We start from the raw sequence: 26,985 nt of genomic DNA on the forward strand, positions 1-26,985 counted from the left end.
ATTTCGTCGAGATTCAGTACATCGGCCTCCTGCCGACATGTCTCCATGGGGATATTGCTGCCTCGGGCATCATATGGTCGTTCTCCGGTGAGTTTAGATTTTTCGAATCCGACACGTAACTGATAGTCAATTGTAACGTTCAGTTCCTCCTAATGACGATGGAACACTCAAATTGCGTCGAGATTCAATACATCGTCCTCCAGCCGACTTGTCTCCAAGGGGATATTGCTCCCACGGGCACCATATGGTCCGTCTCCTGTGAGTCTAGATTTTCGAATCCGACGCGAAACTGATAGTTAATTGTAACGTCCAGGGCCTCCTAATAATGATGGAACACTCAAATTGCGTCGAGATTGAATACATCTTCCTTCAGCCGACTTGTCTCCAAGGGTCTATTGCTGCCTGGGGCACCTTATAGTCGTTCTCCTGTGAGTCTAGATTTTCCGAATCCTACGCAAAACTGATGGTTAATTGTAACGCTCAGGGCCTCCTAATGACGTTGGAACACTCAAATTGCGTCGAGATTCAGTACATCGTCCTTCAGCCGAATTGTCTCCAAGTGGATATTGTTGCCTTGGGAACCATATGGTCCGTCTCCTGTGAGTCTAGATTTTCGAATCCGACGCGAGACTGATAGTTAATTGTAACGTTCAGGGCCCCCTAATGACGATAGAACACTCAAATTGCGTCCAGATTCAATACATCGTCCTTCAGTAGACTTGTCTCCAAGGGTCTATTGCTGCGGCGGGCACCTTATGGTCGTTCTCCTTTGAATCTAGATTTTCGATTCCGACGCAAAACTGATAGTTAATCGTAACGATCAGGGCCTCCTAATGACGATGGCACACTCAAATTGCGACGAGATTGAATACATCGGCCACCAGCCGACTTGTTTCATAGGGTCTATTGCTGCCTGTGGCACCTTCTCATGTCAGTCTAGATTTTCGAATCCGACGCAAAACTGATAGTTAATTGTAACGTGCAGGGCATCCTAATGACGATGGAACACTCAAATTGCGTCGAGATTCAATACATCTTCCTTCAGCCGACTTGTATCCAAGGGTCTATTGCTGCCTCGGGCACCTTATGGTCGTTCTCTTGTGAGTCTAGATTTTCGAATCCTACGCAAAACTGATAGTTAATCGTAACGTTCAGGGTCTCCTAATGACGAACATTCAAATTGCGTCGATTTTCAATACATCGTCCTCCAGCCAACTTGTCTCCAAGGGTCTATTGCTGCCTCGGCACCATATGGTGCGTCTCCTGTGAGTCTAAATTTTCGTATCCGACGCGAAACTGATATTTAATTGTAACGTTCAGAGTCTCCTAATGATGATGGAACACTCAAATTGCGTCGAGATACAATACATTAACCTCCAGCCGACTCGCCTCCAAGGGGATATTGCTGCCTCGGGCACCTTATGGTCCGTGTCATGTGAGTCTAGATTTTCGAATCTGATGCAAAACTGATGGTTAATTGTAACGATCAGGGTCTCCTAATGATGATGGAAAACTCAAATTGTGTCGAGATTCAATACATCGTCCATCAGCCGACTTGTCTCCATAGGTCTATTGCTGCCTCGTGCAGCTTATGGTCGTCTTCCTGTGAGAATAGATTTTCGAATCCGACGAAAAAAGATAGTTAATTGTAACGTTCAGGGCCTCCTAATGACGATGGAACACTTAAGTTGCGTCTAGATTCAGTACATCGTCCTTCAGCCTTCCAAGGGTCTATTGCTGCCTCGGGCACCTTATGGTCGTTCCCTGTGAGTCTAGATTTTCGAATTATGACGCAAAACTGATAGTTAATTATAACGCTCAGGGCCTCCTAATGACGTTGGAACACTCAAATTGCGTCGAGATTCAGTACATCGTCCTTCAGCCGACTTGTCTCCAAGTGGATATTGTTGCCTCGGGAACCATATGGTCCGTATCCTGTGAGTCTAGATTTTCGAATCCGACGCGAGACTGATAGTTAATTGTAACGTTCAGGGCCCCCTAATGACGATGGAACACTCAAATAGCGTCCAGATTCAATACATCGTCCTTCAGAAGACTTGTCTCCAAGGGTCTATCGCTGCCGCGGGCACCTTATGGTCGTTCTCCTTTGAATCTAGATTTTCGAATCCGACGCAAAACTGACAGTTAATCGTAACGTTCAGGGCCTCCTAATGACGATGGCACACTCAAATTGCGTCGAGATTGAATACATCGGCCACCAGCCGACTTGTTTCATAGGGTCTATTGCTGCCTGTGGCACCTTCTCATGTCAGTCTAGATTTTCGAATCCGACGCAAAACTGATAGTTAATTGTAACGTGCAGGGCATCCTAATGACGATGGAACACTCAAATTGCGTCGAGATTCAATACATCGTCCTCCAGCCGACTTGTCTCCTAGTGGATATTGCTGCCTCGGGAACCATATGGTCCGTCTCCTGTGAGTCTAGATTTTCGAATCCGACGCGAGACTGATAGTTAATTGTAACGTTCACGGCCTCCTAATGACGATGGAACACTCAAATTGCGTCGAGATTCAATACATCGTCCTCCAGCCGACTTGTCTCCAAGGGTCTATTGCTGCCTCGGGCACTATATGATTGTTCTCCTGTAAGTCTAAATTGTCGAATCCGACGCAAAACTGATAGATACTTGTAACGTTCAGGGCCTCCTAATGGCGATGGAACACTCAAATTTCGTCGAGATTCAGTACATCGGCCTCCTGCCGACATGTCTCCATGGGGATGTTGCTGCCTCGGGCATCATATGGTCGTTCTCCGGTGAGTTTAGATTTTTCGAATCCGACACGTAACTGATAGTCAATTGTAACGTTCAGTTCCTCCTAATGACGATGGAACACTCTAATTGCGTCGAGATTTAATACATCGTCCTCCAGCCTACTTGTCTCCAAGGGGATATTGCTTCCTCGGGCACCTTATGGTCCGTCTCCTGTGAGTCTAGATTTCCGAATCCGACGCGAAACTGATAATTAATTGTAACGTTCAGGGCCTCCTAATGACGTCTACTGAATTTCGGCGCAATATGAGATTGCGTCGAAATTCAGTAGATCGTCCTTCAGCCGACTTGTCTCCAAGGGTCTATTGCTGCCTCGGGCACCTTATGGTCGTTCTGCTGTGAGTGTAGTTTTTCGAATGCGACGCAAAACTGATCGTTAATTTTACCGTTCAGGGCCTCTTATTGAGGATGGAACACTCAAATTGCGTCGAGGTTCTTTACATCGACCTCTAGCCGACCTGTCTCCAAGGGCCTGTTGCTGCCTCGGGCACCTTATGGTCGTTCTCCTGTGAGTCTAGATTTTCGAATCCGACTCAAAACTGATTGTTAATTGTAACGTTCAGGGCCTTCTAATTACGATGGAGCATTCAAATTGCGTCGAGATTCAATACATCGACCTCCAGCCGGTTTGTATCCAAGGGGGTATTGCTGCCTCGGGCACCATATGGTCCGTCTCCTGTGCGTCTAGATTTTCCAATCCGACGCGAAACTGATAGACAATTGTAACGATCCGGGCCTCCTAATGACGATGGAACACTCATATTGCGTCTAGATTCAGTACATCGTCCTTCAGCCGACTTGCCTCCAAGGGTCTATTGCTGCCTCGGGCACCTTATGGTCATCTCCTGTAAGTCTAGATTGTCGAATCCGACGCAAAAGTGATATTTAATTGTAACTTCAGGGCCTCTTATTGACGATGGAACACTCAAATTGCGTCGAGATTCAATACATCGACCTCCAGCCGATTTGTATCTAAGGGGGTATTGCTGCCTCGGGCACTATATGGTCCGTCTCCTGTGCGTCTAGATTTTCCAATCCGACGCGAAACTGATAGACAATTGTAACGATCCGGGCCTCCTAATGACGATGGAACACTCATATTGCGTCTAGATCCAGTACATCGTCCTTCAGCCGACTTGTCTCCAAGGGTCTATTGCTGTCTCGGGCACCTTATGGTCGCTCTCCTGTGACTCTAGATTTTTGAATCCGACGCAAAACTGATAGTCAATTGTAACGTTCAGGGCTTCCTAAAGTCGATGGAACACTCAAATTGCGTCGATATTCAGTACATCGTCCTCCAGCTGACTTGCCTCCAGGGGTCTATTGCTGCCTCGGGCACCTTATGGTCGTTCTCCTGTAAGTCTAGATTGTCGAATCCGACGCAAAAGTGATATTTAATTGTAACTTCAGGGCCTCCTATTGACGATGGAACACTCAAATTTCGTCGAGATTCAATGCATCGTCCTCCAGCCTACTTGCTCCAAGGGGATATTGCTTCCTCGAGCACCTTAGGCTCCTTCCCCTGTGAGTCTAGATTTTCGAATCCGACGCGAAACTGATAGTTAATTGTAACGTTCAGGCCCACCTAATGACGATGGAACACTCAAATTGCGTCGAGAATCGTTACATCGACCTTCAGCCGACCTGTCTCCAAGGGTCTATTGCTGCCTCGGGCACCGTATGGTCGTTCTCCTGTAAGTCTAGATTGTCGATTCCGACGCAAAACTGATAGTTAATTGTAAAGTTCAGGGCCTCCTAATGACAATGGAACACTCAAATTGCGTCGATATTCAATACATCGTACTCCAACCGACTTGTCTCCAAGGGTCTATTGCTGCCTCGGGCACCTTATGGTCGTTCTCCTGTAAGTCTAGATTGTCGAATCCGACGCAAAACTGATAGTTAATTGTAACGTCAGGGCCTCCTAATGACGATGGAACACTCTAATTGCGTCGAGATTCAATACATCGTCCTCCAGCCGACTTGTCTCCAAGGGGATAATTCTCCCTCGGGCACCATAGGGTCCGTCTCCTGTGAGTCTAGATTTTCGAATCCGACGCGAAACTGATAGTTAATTGTAACGTTCAGGGCCTCCTAATAAAGATGGAACACTCAAATTGCGTCGAGATTCAATACATCGTACTCTAACCGACTTGTCTCCAAGGGTCTATTGCTGCCTCGGGCACCTTATGGTCGTTCTCCTGTAAGTCTAGATTGTCGAATCCGACGCAAAACTGATAGTTCATTGTAACGTCAGGGCCTCCTAATGACGATGGAACACTCTAATTGCGTCGAGATTCAATACATCGTCCTCCAGCCTACTTGTCTCCAAGGGGATACTGCTTCCTCGAGCACCTTATGGTCCTTCCCCTGTGAGTCTAGATTTTCGAATCCGACGCGAAACTGATATTTAATTGTAACGTTCAGGCCCACCTAATGACGATGGAACACTCAAATTGCGTCGAGATTCGTTACATCGACCTTCAGCCGACCTGTCTCCAAGGGTCTATTGCTGCCTCGGGCACCTTATGGTCGTTCTCCTGTAAGTCTAGATTGTCGAATCCGACGCAAAACTGATAGTTAATTGTAAAGTTCAGGGCCTCCTAATGACAATGGAACACTCAAATTGCGTCGATATTCAATACTTCGTACTCCAACCGACTTGTCTCCAAGGGTCTATTGCTGCCTCGGGCACCTTATGGTCGTTCTCCTGTAAGTCTAGTTTGTCGAATCCGACGCAAAACTGATAGTTCATTGTAACGTCAGGGCCTCCTAATGACGATGGAACACTCTAATTGCGTCGAGATTCAATACATCGTCCTCCAGCCGACTTGTCTCCAAGGGTCTATTGCTGCCTCGGGCACTTTATGATTGTTCTCCTGTAAGTCTAAATTGTCGAATCCGACGCAAAACTGATAGATACTTGTAACGTTCAGGGCCTCCTAATGACGATGGAACACTCAAATTGCGTCGAGATTCAATACATCGTCCTCCAGCCGACTTGTCTCCAAGGGGATATCGCTCCCACGGGCACCATATGGTCCGTCTCCTGTGAGTCTAGATTTTCGAATCCGACGCGAAACTGATAGTTAATTGTAACGTCCAGGGCCTCCCAATAATGATGGAACACTCAAATTGCGTCGAGATTGAATACATCTTCCTTCAGCCGACTTGTCTCCAAGGGGGTATTGCTGATTCGGGCAACATACGGTCCGGCTCCTGTGCGTCTAGATTTTCGAATCCGATGCGAAACTGATAGATAATTGTAACGATCAGGGCCTTCTAATGACGATGGAACACTCATAATGCGTCGAGGTTCAGTACGTCGTCATTCAGCCGACTTGTCTCCAAGGGTCTATAGCTGCCTCGCGCACCTTATGGTCGTTCTCCTGTAAGTCTAGATTGTCGAATTCGACGCAAAACTGATAGTTCATTGTAACGTCAGGGCCTCCTAATGACGATGGAACACTCTAATTGCGTCCAGATTCAATACATCGTCCTCCAGCCTACTTGTCTCCAAGGGGATATTGCTTCCTCGAGCACCTTATGGTCCTTCCCCTGTGAGTCTAGATTTTCGAATCCGACGCGAAACTGATAGTTAATTGTAACGTTCAGGCCCACCTAATGACGATGGAACACTCAAATTGCGTCGATATTCATACTTCGTACTCCAACCGACTTGTCTCCAAGGGTCTATTGCTGCCTTGGGCACCTTATGGTCGTTCTCCTGTAAGTCTAGATTGTCGAATCCGACGCAAAACTGATAGTTAATTGTAACGTCAGGGCCTCCTAATGACGATGGAACACTGTAATTGCGTCGAGATTCAATACATCGTCCTCCAGCCTACTTGTCTCCAAGGGGATATTGCTTCCTCGGGCACCTTATGGTCGGTCTCCTGTGAGTCTAGATTTTCGAATCCGACGCGAAACTGATAATTAATTGTAACGTTCAGGGGCTCCTAATGACGTTGGAACACTCATATTGCGTCGAAATTCAGTAGATCGTCCTTCAGCCGACTTGTCTCCAAGTGTCTATTGCTGTCTCGGGCACCTTATGGTCGTTCTCCTGTGACTCTAGATTTTTGAATCCGACGCAAAACTGATAGTTAATTGTAACGTTCAGGGCTTCCTAAAGTCGATGGAACACTCAAATTGCGTCGATATTCAATACATCGTCCTCCAGCTGACTTGCCTCCAAGGGTCTATTACTGCCTCGGGCACCTTATGGTCGTTCTCCTGTAAGTCTAGATTGTCGAATCCGACGCAAAAGTGATATTTAATTGTAACTTCAGGGCCTCCTATTGACGATGGAACACTCAAATTGCGTCGAGATTCAATACATCGACCTCCAGCCGATTTGTATCCAAGGGGGTATTGCTGCCTCGGGCACCATATGGTCCGTCTCCTGTGCGTCTAGATTTTCCAATCCGACGCGAAACTGATAGACAATTGTAACGATCCGGGCCTCCTAATGACGATGGAACACTCATATTGCGTCTAGATTCAGTACATCGTCCTTCAGCCGACTTGTCTCCAAGGGTCTATTGCTGTCTCGGGCACCTTATAGTCGTTCTCCTGTGAGTCTAGATTTTCCGAATCCTACGCAAAACTGATGGTTAATTGTAACGCTCAGGGCCTCCTAATGACGTTGGAACACTCAAATTGCGTCGAGATTCAGTACATCGTCCTTCAGCCGAATTGTCTCCAAGTGGATATTGTTGCCTCGGGAACCATATGGTCCGTCTCCTGTGAGTCTAGATTTTCGAATCCGACGCGAGACTGATAGTTAATTGTAACGTTCAGGGCCCCCTAATGACGATGGAACACTCAAATTGCGTCCAGATTCAATACATCGTCCTTCAGAAGACTTGTCTCCAAGGGTCTATTGCTGCGGCGGGCACCTTATGGTCGTTCTCCTTTGAATCTAGATTTTCGATTCCGACGCAAAACTGATAGTTAATCGTAACGTTCAGGGCCTCCTAATGACGATGGCACACTCAAATTGCGTCGAGATTGAATACATCGGCCACCAGCCGACTTGTTTCATAGGGTCTATTGCTGCCTGTGGCACCTTCTCATGTCAGTCTAGATTTTCGAATCCGACGCAAAACTGATAGTTAATTGTAACGTGCAGGGCATTCTTATGACGATGGAACACTCAAATTGCGTCGAGATTCAATACATCTTCCTTCAGCCGACTTGTATCCAAGGGTCTATTGCTGCCTGGGGCACCTTATGGTCGTTCTCCTGTGAGTCTAGATTTTCGAATCCTACGCAAAACTGATAGTTAATCGTAACGTTCACGGTCTCCTAATGACGAACATTTAAATTGCGTCGATTTTCAATACATCGTCCTCCAGCCAACTTGTCTCCAAGGGTCTATTGCTGCCTCGGCACCATATGGTCCGTCTCCTGTGAGTCTAAATTTTCGTATCCGACGCGAAACTGATATTTAATTGTAACGTTCAGAGTCTCCTAATGATGATGGAACACTCAAATTGCGTCGAGATACAATACATTAACCTCCAGCCGACTCGCCTCCAAGGGGATATTGCTGCCTCGGGCACCTTATGGTCCGTGTCATGTGAGTCTAGATTTTCGAATCTGATGCAAAACTGATGGTTAATTGTAACGATCAGGGTCTCCTAATGATGATGGAACACTCAAATTGTGTCGAGATTCAATACATCGTCCATCAGCCGACTTGTCTCCATAGGTCTATTGCTGCCTCGTGCAGCCTATGGTCGTCTTCCTGTGAGAATAGATTTTCGAATCCGACGAAAACAGATAGTTAATTGTAACGTTCAGGGCCTCCTAATGACGATGGAACACTTAAGTTGCGTCTAGATTCAGTACATCGTCCTTCAGCCGACTTGTCTCCAAGGGTCTATTGCTGCCTCGGGCACCTTATGGTCGTTCTCCTGTGAGTCTAGATTATCAAATCCGACGCAAAACTGATAGTTAATTGTAACGTTCAGGTCCTCCTAATGACGATGGATCACTCAAATTGCGTCGAGATTCAATACATCTTCCTTCAGCCGACTTGTCTCCAAGGGTCTATTGCTGCCTCGGGCACCTTATAGTCGTTCTCCTGTGAGTCTAGATTTTCCGAATCCTACGCAAAACTGATGGTTAATTGTAACGTTCAGGGCATCCTAATGACGATGGAACACTCACATTGCGACGAGATTCAATACATCGGCCACCAGCCGACTTGTTTCATAGGGTTTATTGCTGCCTGTGGCACCTTCTCATGTCAGTCTAGATTTTCGAATCCGACGAAAAACTGATAGTTAATTGTAACGTGCAGGGCATCCTAATGACGATGGGACACTCAAATTGCGTCGAGATTCAACACATCGTCCTTCCGCCGACTTGTCTCCAAGGGTCTATTGCTGCCTCGGGCACCTTATGGTCGTTCTCCTGTGAGTCTAGATTATCAAATCCGACGCAAAACTGATAGTTAATTGTAATGTGCAGGGCTTCCTAATGACGATGGAACACTCAAATTGCGTCGAGATTTAATACATCGTCCTCCTGCCGACTTGTCTTCAAGTGGATATTGCTGCCTCGGGAACCATATGTCCCGTCTCCTGTGAGTCTAGTTTTTCTAATCCGACGCGAGACTGATAGTTTATTGTAACGTTCAGGGCCTCCTAATGACGATGGAACACTCAAATTGCGTCGAGATTCAATACATCGCCCTTCAGCCGACTTGTCTCCAAAGGTCTATTGCTTTCTCAGGCACCTTATGGTTGTTCTCCTGTGAGTCTAGATTATCGAATCCGACGCATAACTGATAGTTAATTTTAACGTTTAGCGCCTCCTGATGACGATGGAACACTCAAATTGTGTCGAGATTCAATACATCGTCCTCCAGCCAACTTGTCTCCAAGGTCATATTGCTCCCACGGGCAGCAAATGGTCCGTCTCCTGTGAGTCTAGATTTTCGAATCCGACGCGCAACTGATAGTTGATCGTAACCTTCATGGTCTCCTAATGACGAACATTCAAATTGCGTCGAGATTCAATACATCGTCCTCCAGCCAACTTGTCTCCAAGGGTTTTTGCTGCATGTGGCACCTTATGGTCGTTCTCCTGTGAGTCTAGATTTTCGTATCCGACGCAAAACTGATAGTTAATTGTAACGTTCAAGGCCTCCTAATGACGATGGAACACTCAAATTGCGTCGAGATTTAATACATCGTCCTCCAGCCGACTTGTCTACAATGGGATATTGCTGCCTCGGGCACTATATTGTCCTTCCCTGTGAGTCTAGATTTTCGAATCCGACGCGAAACTGATAGTTAATTGTAACGTGCAGGGCTTCCGAATGACGATGGGACACTCAAATTGCGTCGAGATTCAATATATCGTCCTTCAGCCGACTTGTCTCCAAGGGTTTTTGCTGCATGGGGCACCTTATGGTCGTTCTCCTGTGAGTCTAGATTTTCGTATCCGACGCAAAACTGATAGTTAATTGCAACGTTCAGGGCCTCCTAATGACGATGGAACACTCAAATTGCGTCGAGATTTAATACATCGTCCTCCAGCCGACTTGTCTCCAAGGGGATATTGCTGCCACGGTCACCTTATGGTCGTTCTCCTGTGAATCTAGATTGTCGAATCCGACGTAAAACTGATAGTTAATTGTAACGTTCAGGGCTTCCTAATGACGATGGAACACTCAAATTGTGTCGTGATTCAATACATCGCCCTTCAGCCGACTTTTCTCCAAAGGTCTGTAGGTGCCTGTGGCACCTAATGGACTTTCTCCTGTGAGTCTAGATTTTCGAATCCGACGCAAAACTGATAGTGAGTTGTAACGTTCAGGTCCTCCTAATGACGATGGAACACTCAAATTACGTCGAGATTCAATACATCGGCCACCAGCTGACTTTTCTCCAAGGGTCTATTGCTGCCTCGGGCACCTTATGGTCGTTCCCCTGTGAGTCTAGATTTTCGAATCCGATGCATAACTGATAGTTAATTGTAACGTTCAGGGCTACTATTGACGATGATACACTCAAATTGCGTCGAGATTCAATACATCGCCCTTCACCCGACTTGTCTCCAAAGGTCTATTGCTTTCTCAGGCACCTTATAGTTGTTCTCTTGTGAGTCTAGATTTTTGAATCCGACGCATAACTGATAGTTAATTTTAACGTTAAGCGCCTCCTGATGACGATGGAACACTCAAATTGTGTCGTGATTCAATACATCGTCCTCCAGCCGACTTGTCTCCAAGGGTCTATTGCTGCCTCGGGCACCTTATAGTCGTTCTCCTGTGAGTCTAGATTTTCCGACTCCTACGCAAAACTGATGGTTAATTGTAACGTTCAGGTCCTCCTAATGACGATGGAACACTCAAATTGCGTCGAGATTCAATACATCGGCCACCAGCCGACTTGTTTCATAGGGTCTATTGCTGCCTGTGGCACCTCCTCATGTCAGTCTAGATTTTCGAATCCGACGCAAAACTGATAGTTAATTGTAACGTGCAGGGCATCCTAATGACGATGGAACACTCAAATTGCGTCGAGATTTAATACCTCGTCTTCCAGCCGACTTGTCTCCAAGTGGATATTGCTGCCTCGGGAACCATATGGTCCGTCTCCTGTGAGTCTAGTTTTTCTAATCCGACGCGAGACTGATAGTTTATTGTAACGTTCAGGCCCTAAAAATGACGATGGAACACTCAAATTACGTCGAGATTCAATACATCGCCCTTCAGCCGATTTGTCTCCAAAGGTCTAATGTTTTCTCAGGCACCTTATGGTTGTTCTCTTGTGAGTCTAGATTATCGAATCCGACGCATAACTGATAGTTAATTTTAACATTTAGCGCCTCCTGATGACGATGGAACACTCAAATTGTGTCGAGATTCAATACATCGTCCTCCAGCCGACTTGTCTACAATGGGATATAGCTGCCTCGGGCACTATATTGTCCTTCCCTGTGAGTCTAGATTTTCGAATCAGACGCGAAACTGATAGTTAATTGTAACGTGCAGGGCTTCCTAATGACGATGGGACACTCAAATTGCGTCGAGATTCAATTCATCGTCCTCCAGCCGACTTGTCTCCAAGGTCATATTGCTCCCACGGGCAGCAAATGGTCCGTCTCCTGTGAGTCTAGATTTTCGAATCCGACGCGCAACTGATAGTTAATCGTAACGTTCAGGGTCTCCTAATGACGAACATTCAAATTGCGTCGAGATTCAATACATCATCCTCCAGCCAACTTGTCTCCAAGGGTTTTTGCTGCCAGGGGCACCTTATGGTCGTTCTCCTGTGAGTCTAGATTTTCGTATCCGACGCAAAACTGATAGTTAATTGTAACGTTCAGGGCCTCCTAATGACGATGGAACACTCAAATTGCGTCGAGATTCTATACATCGTCCTCCAGCCGATTTGTCTCCAGGGGGATATTACTGCCTCGGTCACCTTATGGTCGTTCTCCTCTGAAGCTAGATTTTCGAATCCGACGCAAAACTGATAGTTAATTGTAACGTTCAGGGCTTCCTAATGACGATGGAACACTCAAATTGTGTCGTAATTCAATACATCGCCCTTCAGCCGACTTTTATCCAAAGGTCTATAGGTGCCTGTGGCACCTAATGGACTTTCTCCTATGAGTCTAGATTTTCGAATCCGACGCAAAACTGATCGTTAATTGTAACTTTCAGGTCCTCCTAATGACGATGGAATACTCAAATTACGTCGAGATTCAATACATCGGCCACCAGCGGACTATCTTCCAAGGGTCTATTGCTGCCACGGACAAATTTTGGTCGTTCCCCTGTGAGTCTATATTTTCGAATCCGATGCATAACTGATAGTTAATTGTAACGTTCAGGGCTACTATTGACGATGATACACTCAAATTGCGTCGAGATTCAATACATCGCCCTTCACCCGACTTGTCTCCTATGGTCTATTGCTTTCTCAGGCACCTTATGGTTGTTCTCCTGTGAGTCTAGATTTTTGAATCCGACGCATAACTGATAGTTAATTTTAACGTTTAGCGCCTCCTGATGACGATGGGACACTCAAATTGTGTCGAGATTCAATACATCGTCCTCCAGCCGACTTGTCTCCAAAGGTCTATTGCTTTCTCAGGCACCTTATGGTTGTTCTCCTGTGAGTCTAGATTATCGAATCCGACGCATAACTGATAGTTAATTTTAAAGTTTAGCGCCTCCTGATGACGATGGAACACTCAAATTGTGTCGAGATTCAATACATCGTCCTCCAGCCGACTTGTCTACAATGGGATATTGCTGCCTCGTTCACTATATTGTCCTTCCCTGTGAGTCTAGATTTTCGAATCCGACGCGAAACTGATAGTTAATTGTAACGTGCAGGGCTTCCTAATGACGATGGGAGACTCAAATTGCGTCGAGATTCAATACATCGTCCTTCAGCTGACTTGTCTCCAAGGGTCTATTGCTGCCTCGGGCACCTTATGGTCGTTCTCCTGTGAGACTAGATTTTCAAATCCAACGCAAATCTGATAGTTAATGGTAACGTTCAGGGCCCCCGAATGACGATGGAACACTCAAATTGCGTTGAGATTCAATACATCGTCCTCCAGCCGACTTGTCTCCAAGGTCATATTGCTCCCACGGGCAGCAAATGGTCCGTCTCCTGTGAGTCTAGATTTTCGAATCCGACGCGCAACTGATAGTTAATCGTAAAGTTCAGGGTCTCCTAATGACGAACATTCAAATTGCGTCGAGATTCAATACATCGTCCTCCAGCCAACTTGTCTCCAAGGGTTTTTGCTGCATGGGGCACCTTATGGTCGTTCTAATGTGAGTCTAGATTTTCGTATCCGACGCAAAACTGATAGTTAATTGTAACGTTCAGGGCCTCCTAATGACGATGGAACACTCAAATTACGTCGAGATTCAATACATCGGCCACCAGCTGACTTTTCTCCAAGGGTCTATTGCTGCCTCGGGCACCTTATGGTCGTTCCACTGTGAGTCTAGATTTTCGAATCCGATGCATAACTGATAGTTAATTGTAACGTTCAGGGCTACTATTGACGATGATACACTCAAATTGCGTCGACATTCAATACATCGCCCTTCATCCGACTTGTCTCCAAAGGTCTATTGCTTTCTCTGGCACCTTATGGTTGTTCTCCTGTGAGTCTAGATTTTTGAATCCGACGCATAACTGATAGTTAATTTTAACGTTAAGCGCCTGCTGATGACGATGGAACACTCAAATTGTGTCGAGATTCAATACATCGTCCTCCAGCCGACTTGTCTACAATGGGATATAGCTGCCTCGGGCACTATATTGTCCTTCCCTGTGAGTCTAGATTTTCGAATCAGACGCGAAACTGATAGTTAATTGTAACGTGCAGGGCTTCCTAATGACGATGGGACACTCAAATTGCGTCGAGATTCAATTCATCGTCCTCCAGCCGACTTGTCTCCAAGGTCATATTGCTCCCACGGGCAGCAAATGGTCCGTCTCCTGTGAGTCTAGATTTTCGAATCCGACGCGCAACTGATAGTTAATCGTAACGTTCAGGGTCTCCTAATGACGAACATTCAAATTGCGTCGAGATTCAATACATCATCCTCCAGCCAACTTGTCTCCAAGGGTTTTTGCTGCCAGGGGCACCTTATGGTCGTTCTCCTGTGAGTCTAGATTTTCGTATCCGACGCAAAACTGATAGTTAATTGTAACGTTCAGGGCCTCCTAATGACGATGGAACACTCAAATTGCGTCGAGATTCTATACATCGTCCTCCAGCCGATTTGTCTCCAGGGGGGTATTACTGCCTCGGTCACCTTATGGTCGTTCTCCTCTGAAGCTAGATTTTCGAATCCGACGCAAAACTGATAGTTAATTGTAACGTTCAGGGCTTCCTAATGACGATGGAACACTCAAATTGTGTCGTAATTCAATACATCGCCCTTCAGCCGACTTTTATCCAAAGGTCTATAGGTGCCTGTGGCACCTAATGGACTTTCTCCTGTGAGTCTAGATTTTCGAATCCGACGCAAAACTGATCGTTAATTGTAACTTTCAGGTCCTCCTAATGACGATGGAATACTCAAATTACGTCGAGATTCAATACATCGGCCACCAGCGGACTATCTTCCAAGGGTCTATTGCTGCCACGGACAAATTTTGGTCGTTCCCCTGTGAGTCTATATTTTCGAATCCGATGCATAACTGATAGTTAATTGTAACGTTCAGGGCTACTATTGACGATGATACACTCAAATTGCGTCGAGATTCAATACATCGCCCTTCACCCGACTTGTCTCCTATGGTCTATTGCTTTCTCAGGCACCTTATGGTTGTTCTCCTGTGAGTCTAGATTTTTGAATCCGACGCATAACTGATAGTTAATTTTAACGTTTAGCGCCTCCTGATGACGATGGGACACTCAAATTGTGTCGAGATTCAATACATCGTCCTCCAGCCGACTTGTCTCCAAAGGTCTATTGCTTTCTCAGGCACCTTATGGTTGTTCTCCTGTGAGTCTAGATTATCGAATCCGACGCATAACTGATAGTTAATTTTAAAGTTTAGCGCCTCCTGATGACGATGGAACACTCAAATTGTGTCGAGATTCAATACATCGTCCTCCAGCCGACTTGTCTACAATGGGATATTGCTGCCTCGTTCACTATATTGTCCTTCCCTGTGAGTCTAGATTTTCGAATCCGACGCGAAACTGATAGTTAATTGTAACGTGCAGGGCTTCCTAATGACGATGGGAGACTCAAATTGCGTCGAGATTCAATACATCGTCCTTCAGCTGACTTGTCTCCAAGGGTCTATTGCTGCCTCGGGCACCTTATGGTCGTTCTCCTGTGAGACTAGATTTTCAAATCCAACGCAAATCTGATAGTTAATGGTAACGTTCAGGGCCCCCGAATGACGATGGAACACTCAAATTGCGTTGAGATTCAATACATCGTCCTCCAGCCGACTTGTCTCCAAGGTCATATTGCTCCCACGGGCAGCAAATGGTCCGTCTCCTGTGAGTCTAGATTTTCGAATCCGACGCGCAACTGATAGTTAATCGTAAAGTTCAGGGTCTCCTAATGACGAACATTCAAATTGCGTCGAGATTCAATACATCGTCCTCCAGCCAACTTGTCTCCAAGGGTTTTTGCTGCATGGGGCACCTTATGGTCGTTCTAATGTGAGTCTAGATTTTCGTATCCGACGCAAAACTGATAGTTAATTGTAACGTTCAGGGCCTCCTAATGACGATGGAACACTCAAATTACGTCGAGATTCAATACATCGGCCACCAGCTGACTTTTCTCCAAGGGTCTATTGCTGCCTCGGGCACCTTATGGTCGTTCCACTGCTTGTCTAGATTTTCGAATCCGATGCATAACTGATAGTTAATTGTAACGTTCAGGGCTACTATTGACGATGATACACTCAAATTGCGTCGACATTCAATACATCGCCCTTCATCCGACTTGTCTCCAAAGGTCTATTGCTTTCTCTGGCACCTTATGGTTGTTCTCCTGTGAGTCTAGATTTTTGAATCCGACGCATAACTGATAGTTAATTTTAACGTTAAGCGCCTCCTGATGACGATGGGACACTCAAATTGTGTCGAGATTCAATACATCGTCCTCCAGCCGACTTGTCTACAAATGGATATTGCTGCCTCGGGCACTATATTGTCCTTCCCTGTGAGTCTAGATTGTCGAATGAGACGGAAAACTGATAGTTAATTGTAACGTTCAGGGCCTCCTAATGACAATGGAACACTCAAATTGCGTCGAGATTCAATACATCGTCCTCCAGCCGACTTGTCTCCAAGGGGATATTGCTCCCACGGGCACCATATGGTCCGACTCCTGTGAGTCTAGATTCTCGAAACCGACGCGAAACTGATAGTTAATTGTGACGTCCAGGGCCTCCTAATAATGATGGAACACTCAAATTGCGTCGAGATTCAATACATCTTCCTTCAGCCGACTTGTCTCCAAGGGTCTATTGCTGCCTCGGGCACCTTATAGTCGTTCTCCTGTGAGTCTAGATTTTCCGACTCCTACGCAAAACTGATGGTTAATTGTAACGTTCAGGGCTACTATTGACGATAATACACTCAAATTGCGTCGACATTCAATACACCGCCCTTCATCCGACTTGTCTCCAAAGGTCTATTGCTTTCTCTGGCACCTTATGGTTGTTCTCCTGTGAGTCTAGATTTTTGAATCCGACGCATAACTGATAGTTAATTTTAACGTTAAGCGCCTCCTGATGACGATGGGACACTCAAATTGTGTCGAGATTCAATACATCGTCCTCCAGCCGACTTGTCTACAAATGGATATTGCTGCCTCGGGCACTATATTGTCCTTCCCTGTGAGTCTAGATTGTCGAATGAGACGGAAAACTGATAGTTAATTGTAACGTTCAGGGCCTCCTAATGACAATGGAACACTCAAATTGCGTCGAGATTCAATACATCGTCCTCCAGCCGACTTGTCTCCAAGGGGATATTGCTCCCACGGGCACCATATGGTCCGACTCCTGTGAGTCTAGATTCTCGAAACCGACGCGAAACTGATAGTTAATTGTGACGTCCAGGGCCTCCTAATAATGATGGAACACTCAAATTGCGTCGAGATTCAATACATCTTCCTTCAGCCGACTTGTCTCCAAGGGTCTATTGCTGCCTCGGGCACCTTATAGTCGTTCTCCTGTGAGTCTAGATTTTCCGACTCCTACGCAAAACTGATGGTTAATTGTAACGTTCAGGGCCTCCTAATGACGATGGAACACTCAAATTGCGTCGAGATTCAATACATCGGCCACCAGCCGACTTGTTTCATAGGGTCTATTGCTGCCTGTGGCACCTTCTCATGTCAGTCTAGATTTTCGAATCCGACGCAAAACTGATAGTTAATTGTAACGTGCAGGGCATCCTAATGACGATGGAACACTCAAATTGCGTCGAGATTTAATACCTCGTCCTCCAGCCGACTTGTCTCCAAGTGGATATTGCTGCCTCGGGAACCATATGGTCCGTCTCCTGTGAGTCTAGTTTTTCTAATCCGACGCGAGACTGATAGTTTATTGTAACATTCAAGGCCTAATAATGACGATGGAACACTCAAATTACGTCGAGATTCAATACATCGCCCTTCAGCCGACTTGTCTCCAAAGGTCTATTGCTTTCTCAGGCACCTTATGGTTGTTCTCTTGTGAGTCTAGATTATCGAATCCGACGCATAACTGATAGTTAATTTTAACATTTAGCGCCTTCTGATGACGATGCAACACTCAAATTGTGTCGAGATTCAATACATCGTCCTCCAGCCGACTTGTCAACAATGGGATATAGCTGCCTCGGGCACTATATTGTCCTTCCCTGTGAGTCTAGATTTTCGAATCAGACGCGAAACTGATAGTTAATTGCAACGTGCAGGGCTTCCTAATGACGATGGGACACTCAAATTGCGTCGAGATTCAATACATCGTCCTCCAGCCGACTTGTCTCCAAGGTCATATTGCTCCCACGGGCAGCAAATGGTCCGTCTCCTGTGAGTCTAGATTTTCGAATCCGACGCGCAACTGATAGTTAATCGTAACGTTCAGGGTCTCCTAATGACGAACATTCAAATTGCGTCGAGATTCAATACATCGTCCTCCAGCCAACTTGTCTCCAAGGGTTTTTGCTGCCTGGGGCACCTTATGGTCGTTCTCCTGTGAGTCTAGATTTTCGTATCCGACGCAAAACTGATAGTTAATTGTAACGTTCAGGGCTTCCTAATGACGATGGAACACTCAAATTGCGTCGAGATTCAATACATCGTCCTCCAGCCGACCTTTCTCCAAGGGGATATTACTGCCTCGGTCACCTTATGGTCGTTCTCCTCTGAATCTAGATTTTCGAATCCGACGCAAAACTGATAGTTAATTGTAACGTTCAGGGCTTCCTAATGACGATGGAACGCTCAAATTGTGTCGTGATTCAATACATCGCCCTTCAGCCGACTTTTATCCAAAGGTCTTTAGGTGCATGTGGCACCTAATGGACTTTCTCCTGTGAGTCTAGATTTTCGAATCCGACGCAAAACTGATCGTTAATTGTAACGTTCAGGTCCTCCTAATGACGATGGAATACTCAAATTACGTCGAGATTCAATACATGGGCCACCAGCTGACTTTCTTAGAAGGGTCTATTGCTGCCACGGACACCTTATGGTCGTTCTCCTGTAGTCTAGATTTTCGAATCCGATGCATAACTGATAGTTAATTGTAACGTTCAGGGCTACTATTGACGATGATACACTCAAATTGCGTCGAGATTCAATACATCGCTCTTCACCCGACTCGTCTCCAAAGGTCTATTGCTTTCTCAGGCACCTTATGGTTGTTCTCCTGTGAGTCTAGATTTTTGAATCCGACGCATAACTGATAGTTAATTTCAACGTTTAGCGCCTCCTGATGACGATGGGACACTCAAATTGTGACGAGATTCAATACATCGTCCTCCAGCCGACTTGTCTACAAATGGATATTGCTGCCTCGGGCACTATATTGTCCTTCCCTGTGAGTCTAGATTGTCGAATGAGGCGCGAAACTGATAGTTAATTGTAACGTTCAGGGCTTCCTAATGACGGTGGAACACTCAAATTGCGTCGAGATTCAATACATCGTGCTCCAGCCGACTTGCATCCAAGGGCATATTGCTCCCACGGGCAGCATATGGTCCGTCTCCTGTGAGTCTAGATTTTCGAATCCGACGCGAAACTGATAGTTAATCGTAACGTTCAGGGTCTCCTAATGACGAACATTCAAACTGCGTCGAGATTCAATACATCGTCCTCCAGCCAACTTGTCTCCAAGGGTTTTTGGTGCCTCGGGCACCTTACGGTCGTTCTCCTGTGAGTCTAGATTTTCGTATTCGACGCAAAACTGATAGTTAATTGTAGAGTTCAGGGCCTCCTAATTACGATGGAACACTCAAATTGCGTCGAGATTCAATACATCGTCCTTCAGCCGACTTGTCTCCAAGGGTCTATTGCTGGCTCGGGCACAATATGGACGTACTCCTGTGAGTCTATATTGTCGAATCTGACGCAAAACTGATAGTTAATTGTAACGTTCAGGGCCTCCTAATGACGATGGAACACTCAAATTGCGCCGAGATTCAATACATCGCCCTTCAGCCGACTTGTCTCTATAGGTCTATTGCTGCCTCGTGCAGCTTATGGTCGTCTTCCTGTGAGAGTAGATTTTCGAATCCGACGCAAAACAGATAGTTAATTGTAGCGTTCAGGGCCTCCTAATGACGATGGAACACTCAAATTGCTTCGAGATTCAATACATCGTCCTCCAGTTGATTTGTCTCCAAGGGTATATTGCTGCTTCGGGCACCGTATGTTGCGTCTCCTGCGAGTCTAGATTTTCGTATCCGACGCGAAACTGATATTTAATTGTAACGTTCAGGGCCACCTAATGACGATGGAACACTTAAAATGCGTCTAGATTCAGTACATCGTCCTTCAGCCGACTTGTCTCCAAAGGTCTATTGGTGCCTGTGGCACCTAATGGACCTTCTCTTGTGAGTCTAGATTTTCGAATCCGACGCAAAACAGATAGTTAATTGCAACGTTCAGGGTCTCCTAATGATGATAGAACATTCAAATTGCGTCGAGATTTAATACATTAACCTCCAGCCGACTCGTCTCCAAGGGGATATTGCTGTCTCGGGCACCTTATGGTCCGTGTCATGTGAGTCTAGATTTTCGAATCTGACGCAAAACCGATGGTTAATTGTAACGCTCAGGGTATCCTAATGATGATGGAACACTCAAATTGTGTCGAGATTCAATGCATCGTCCTTCAGCCGACTTGTCTCCATAGGTCTATTGCTGCATCGTGCAGCTTATGGTCGTCTTCCTGTGAGAATAGATTTTCGAATCCGACGCAAAACAGATAGTTAATTGTAACGTTCAGGGCCTCCTAATGACGATGGAACACTCAAATTGCGTCGAGATTCAATACATCGTCCTCCAGTTGATTTGTCTCCAAGGGTATATTGCTCTTCGGGCACCGTATGTTCCGTCTCCTGTGAGTCTAGATTTTCGTATCCGACGCGAAACTGATATTTAATTGTAACGTTCAGGGCCACCTAATGACGATGGAACACTTAAATTGCGTCTAGATTCAGTACATCGTCCTTCAGCCGACTTGTCTCCAAGGGTCTATTGCTGCCTAAGGCACCTTATGGTCGTTCTCCTGTAAATCTAGATTGTCGAATCCGACGCAAAACTGATAGTAAATTGTAACGTTCAGGGTCTCCTAATGATGATGGAACACTCAAATTGCGTCGAGAATTAATACATTAACCTCCAGCCGATTCGTCTACAAGGGGATATTGCTGTCTCGGGCACCTTATGGCCCGTGTCATGTGAGTCTAGATTTTCGTATCCGACGCGAAACTGATATTTAATTGTAACGTTCAGGGGCTCCTAATGACGATGGAACACTTAAATTGCGGCTAGATTCATTACATCGTCCTTCAGCCGACTTGTCTCCAAGGGTCTATTGCTGCCTCGGGCACCTTATGTTCGTTCTCCTGTGAGTCTAGATTTTCGAATTATGACGCAAAACTGATAGTCCATTGTAACGTTCAGGACTTCCTAATGACGATGGAACACTCAAATTGCGTCGAGATTCAATACATCGTCCTTCAGCCGACTTGTCTTCAAGGGTCTATTGCTGCCTCGGGCACCCTATGGTCGTTCTCCTTTGAGTCTAGATTTTCGAATCCGTCGCAAAACTGATAGTTAAATGTAACATTCAGGGCCTCCTAATGACGATGGAACACTCACATTGCGTCGAGATTCAATACATCTTCCTTCAGCCGACTTGAATCCAAGAGTCTATTGCTGCCTCGGTCACCTTATGGTCGTTCTCCTGTGAATCTCGATTGTCGAATCCGACGCAAAACTGATAGTTAATTGTAACGTTCAGGGCTTCCTAATGACGATGGAATACTCAAATTGTGTCGTGATTCAATACATCGCCCTTCAGCCGACTTTTCTCCAAAGGTCTATAGGTGCCTGTGGCACCTAAAGGACTTTCTCCTGTGAGTCTAGATTTTCGTATCCGACGGAAAACTGATAGTTAATTGTAACGTTCAGGTCCTCCTAATGACGATGGAACACTCAAATTACGTCGAGATTCAATACATCGGCCACCAGCTGACTTTCCTCCAAGGGTCTATTCCTGCCTCGTGCACCTTATGGTCGTTCCCCTGTGAGTCTAGATTTTCGAATCCGACGCATAACTGATAGTTAATTGTAACGTTCAGGGCTACTATTGACGATGATACACTCAAATTGCGTCGAGATTCAATACATCGCCCTTCAGCCGACTTGTCTCCAAAGGTCTATTGCTTTCTCAGGCACCTTATGGTTGTTCTCCTGTGAGTCTAGATTTTTGAATCCGACGCATAACTGATAGTTAATTTTAACGTTTAGCGCCTCCTGTTGACGATGGGACACTCAAATTGTGTCGAGATTCAATACATCGTCCTCCAGCCGACTTGTCTACAAGGGGATATTGCTGCCTGGGGCACTATATTGTCCTTGCTGTGAGTCTAGATTTTCGAATCAGACGCGAAACTGATAGTTCATTGTAACGTGCAGGGCCTCCTACTGACGATGGAACACTCAAATTGCGTCGAGATTCAATACATCGTCCTTCAGCCGACTTGTCTCCAAGGGTCTATTGCTGCCTCGGGCACCTTATGGTCGTTCTCCTGTGAGTCTAGATTTTCAAATCCAACGCAAATCTGATAGTTAATTGTAACGTTCAGGGCCCCCGAATGACGATGGAACAGTCAAATTGCGTCGAGATTCAATACATCGCCCTCCAGCCGACTTGTCTCCAAGGTCATATTGCTCATACGGGCAGAAAATGGTCCGTCTCCTGCGAGTCTAGATTTTCGAATCCGACGCGCAACTCATAGTTAATGGTAACGTTCAGGGTCTCCTATTGACGGACATTAAGTTGCGTCGAGATTCAATACATCGTCCTCCAGCCAACTTGTCTCAAAGGGTTTTTGCTGCCTGGGGCACCTTATGGTCGTTCTCCTGTGAGTCTAGATTTTCGTATCCGACGCAAAACTGATAGTTAATTGTAACGTTCAGGGCCTCCTAATTACGATGGAACACTCAAGTTGCGTCGATATTCAATACATCGTCCTCTAGCCGACTTGTCTCCAAAGGTCTATTGCTGCCTTGGGCACCTTGAGGTCGTTCTCCTTTGAGTCTGGATTTTCGAATCCAACGCAAAACTGATTGTAACGTTCAGGGCCTCCTAATGACGATGGAACACTCAAATTCCGTCGAGATTCAATACATCGGCCTCCAGCCGACTTGTCTCCAAGGGTCTATTGCTGCCTCGGGCACCTTATGGTCGTTCTCCTGTGAGTCTAGATTTTCGAATGATGACGCAAAACTGATAGTTAATTGTAACGTTCAGGGCTTCCTAATGACGATGGAACACTCAAATTGCGTCGAGATTCAATACATCGTCCTTCAGCCGACTTGTCTCCAAGGGTCTATCGCTGCCTCGGGCACCTTATGGTCGTTCTCCTTTGAGTCTAGATTTTCGAATCCGTCGCAAAACTGATAGTTTATTGTAACGTGCAGGGCCTCCTAATGACGATGGAACACTCAAATTGCGTCGAGATTCAATACATCGTCCTCAAGCTGACTTGTCTCCAAGGGGAAATTGCTGCCTCGGGCATCATATGGTCCGTCTCCTGTGAGTGTAGATATTCGAATCCGACGCGAAACTGATAGTTAAATGTAACATTCAGGGCCTCCTAATGACGATGGAACACTCGAATTGTGACGAGATTCAATACAACGTCCTCCAGCCGGCATGTGTCCAATGGTATATTGGTGCTTCGGGCACTTTATATTCGTTGTCCTGTAAGTCTAGATTGTCGAATCCGACGCAAAACTGATAGATACTTGTAACGTTCAGGGCCTCCTAATAACGATGGAACACTCAAATTGCGTCGAGATTCAATACATCGGCCACCAGCCGACTTGTTTCATAGGGTCTATTGCTGCCTGTGGCACCTTCTCCTGTGAGTCTAGATTTTCGAATCCGACGCAAAACTGATAGTTAATTGTAACGTGCAGGGCATCCTAATGACGATGGAACACTCAAATTGCGTCGAGATTCAATACATCGCCCTCCAGCCGACTTGTCTCCAAGGGGATATTGCTGCCTCGGTCACCTTATGGTCGTTCTCCTGTGAATCTAGATTGTCGAATCCGACGCAAAACTGATAGTTAATTGTAACGTTCAGGGCTTCCTAATGACGATGGAATACTCAAATTGTGTCGTGATTCAACACATCGCCCTTCAGCCGACTTTTCTCCAAAGGTCTATAGGTGCCTGTGGCACCTAATGGACTTTCTCCTGTGAGTCTAGATTTTCGTATCCGACGCAAAACTGATAGTTAATTGTAACGTTCAGGTCCTCCTAATGACGATGGAACACTCAAATTACGTCGAGATTCTATACATCGGCCACCAGCTGACTTTCCTCCAAGGGTCTATTCCTGCCTCGGGCACCTTATGGTCGTTCCCCTGTGAGTCTAGATTTTCGAATCCGACGCATAACTGATAGTTAATTGTAACGTTCAGGGCTACTATTGACGATGATACACTCAAATTGCGTCGAGATTCAATACATCGCCCTTCAGCCGACTTGTCTCCAAAGGTCTATTGCTTTCTCAGGCACCTTATGGTTGTTCTCCTGTGAGTCTAGATTTTTGAATCCGACGCATAACTGATAGTTAATTTTAACGTTTAGCGCCTCCTGTTGCCGATGGGACACTCAAATTGTGTCGAGATTCAATACATCGTCCTCCAGCCGACTTGTCTACAAATGGATATTGCTGCCTCGGGCACTATATTGTCCTTCCCTGTGAGTCTAGATTGTCGAATGAGACGCGAAACTGATAGTTAATTGTAACGTTCAGGGCCCCTGAATGACGATGGAACACTCAAATTGCGTCGAGATTCAATACATCGTGCTCCAGCCGACTTGCCTCCAAGGGCATATTGCTCCCACGGGCAGCATATGGTCCGTCTCCTGTGAGTCTAGATTTTCGAATCCGACGCGAAACTGATAGTTAATCGTAACGTTCAGTGTCTCCTAATGACGAACATTCAAATTGCGTCGAGATTCAATACATCGTCCTCCAGCCAACTTGCCTCCAAGGGTTTTTGCTGCCTCGGGCACCTTATGTTCGTTCTCCTGTGAGTCTAGATTTTCGTATCCGACGCAAAACTGATAGTTAATTGTAGAGTTCAGGGCCTCCTAATTACGATGGAACACTCAAATTGCGTCGAGATTCAATACATCGTCCTTCAGCCGACTTGTCTCCAAAGGTCTATTGCTGCCTCGGGCACCTTATGGAGGTTCTCCTTTGAGTCTGGATTTTCGAATCCAACGCAAAACTGATTGTAACGTTCAGGGCCTCCTAATGACGATGGAACACACAAATTCCGTCGAGATTCAATACATCGGCCTCCAGGCGACTTGTGTCCAAGGGTATATTGGTGCCTCGGGCACTTTTTGGTCATTCTCCTGTAAGTCGATATTGTCGAATCCGACGCAAAACTGATAGTTAATTGTAACGTTCAGGTCCTCCTAATGACGATGGAACACTCAAATTACGTCGAGATTCAATACATCGGCCACCAGCTGACTTTCCTCCAAGGGTCTATTCCTGCCTCGTGCACCTTATGGTCGTTCCCCTGTGAGTCTAGATTTTCGAATCCGACGCATAACTGATAGTTAATTGTAACGTTCAGGGCTACTATTGACGATGATACACTCAAATTGCGTCGAGATTCAATACATCGCCCTTCAGCCGACTTGTCTCCAAAGGTCTATTGCTTTCTCAGGCACCTTATGGTTGTTCTCCTGTGAGTCTAGATTTTTGAATCCGACGCATAACTGATAGTTAATTTTAACGTTTAGCGCCTCCTGTTGACGATGGGACACTCAAATTGTGTCGAGATTCAATACATCGTCCTCCAGCCGACTTGTCTACAAGGGGATATTGCTGCCTGGGGCACTATATTGTCCTTGCTGTGAGTCTAGATTTTCGAATCAGACGCGAAACTGATAGTTCATTGTAACGTGCAGGGCCTCCTACTGACGATGGAACACTCAAATTGCGTCGAGATTCAATACATCGTCCTTCAGCCGACTTGTCTCCAAGGGTCTATTGCTGCCTCGGGCACCTTATGGTCGTTCTCCTGTGAGTCTAGATTTTCAAATCCAACGCAAATCTGATAGTTAATTGTAACGTTCAGGGCCCCCGAATGACGATGGAACAGTCAAATTGCGTCGAGATTCAATACATCGCCCTCCAGCCGACTTGTCTCCAAGGTCATATTGCTCATACGGGCAGAAAATGGTCCGTCTCCTGCGAGTCTAGATTTTCGAATCCGACGCGCAACTCATAGTTAATGGTAACGTTCAGGGTCTCCTATTGACGGACATTAAGTTGCGTCGAGATTCAATACATCGTCCTCCAGCCAACTTGTCTCAAAGGGTTTTTGCTGCCTGGGGCACCTTATGGTCGTTCTCCTGTGAGTCTAGATTTTCGTATCCGACGCAAAACTGATAGTTAATTGTAACGTTCAGGGCCTCCTAATTACGATGGAACACTCAAGTTGCGTCGATATTCAATACATCGTCCTCTAGCCGACTTGTCTCCAAAGGTCTATTGCTGCCTTGGGCACCTTGAGGTCGTTCTCCTTTGAGTCTGGATTTTCGAATCCAACGCAAAACTGATTGTAACGTTCAGGGCCTCCTAATGACGATGGAACACTCAAATTCCGTCGAGATTCAATACATCGGCCTCCAGCCGACTTGTCTCCAAGGGTCTATTGCTGCCTCGGGCACCTTATGGTCGTTCTCCTGTGAGTCTAGATTTTCGAATGATGACGCAAAACTGATAGTTAATTGTAACGTTCAGGGCTTCCTAATGACGATGGAACACTCAAATTGCGTCGAGATTCAATACATCGTCCTTCAGCCGACTTGTCTCCAAGGGTCTATCGCTGCCTCGGGCACCTTATGGTCGTTCTCCTTTGAGTCTAGATTTTCGAATCCGTCGCAAAACTGATA

This window comes from Schistocerca serialis, unplaced genomic scaffold (assembly GCF_023864345.2).
Source record: "Schistocerca serialis cubense isolate TAMUIC-IGC-003099 unplaced genomic scaffold, iqSchSeri2.2 HiC_scaffold_1362, whole genome shotgun sequence".
In the NCBI taxonomy this organism is placed as follows: domain Eukaryota; kingdom Metazoa; phylum Arthropoda; class Insecta; order Orthoptera; family Acrididae; genus Schistocerca; species Schistocerca serialis.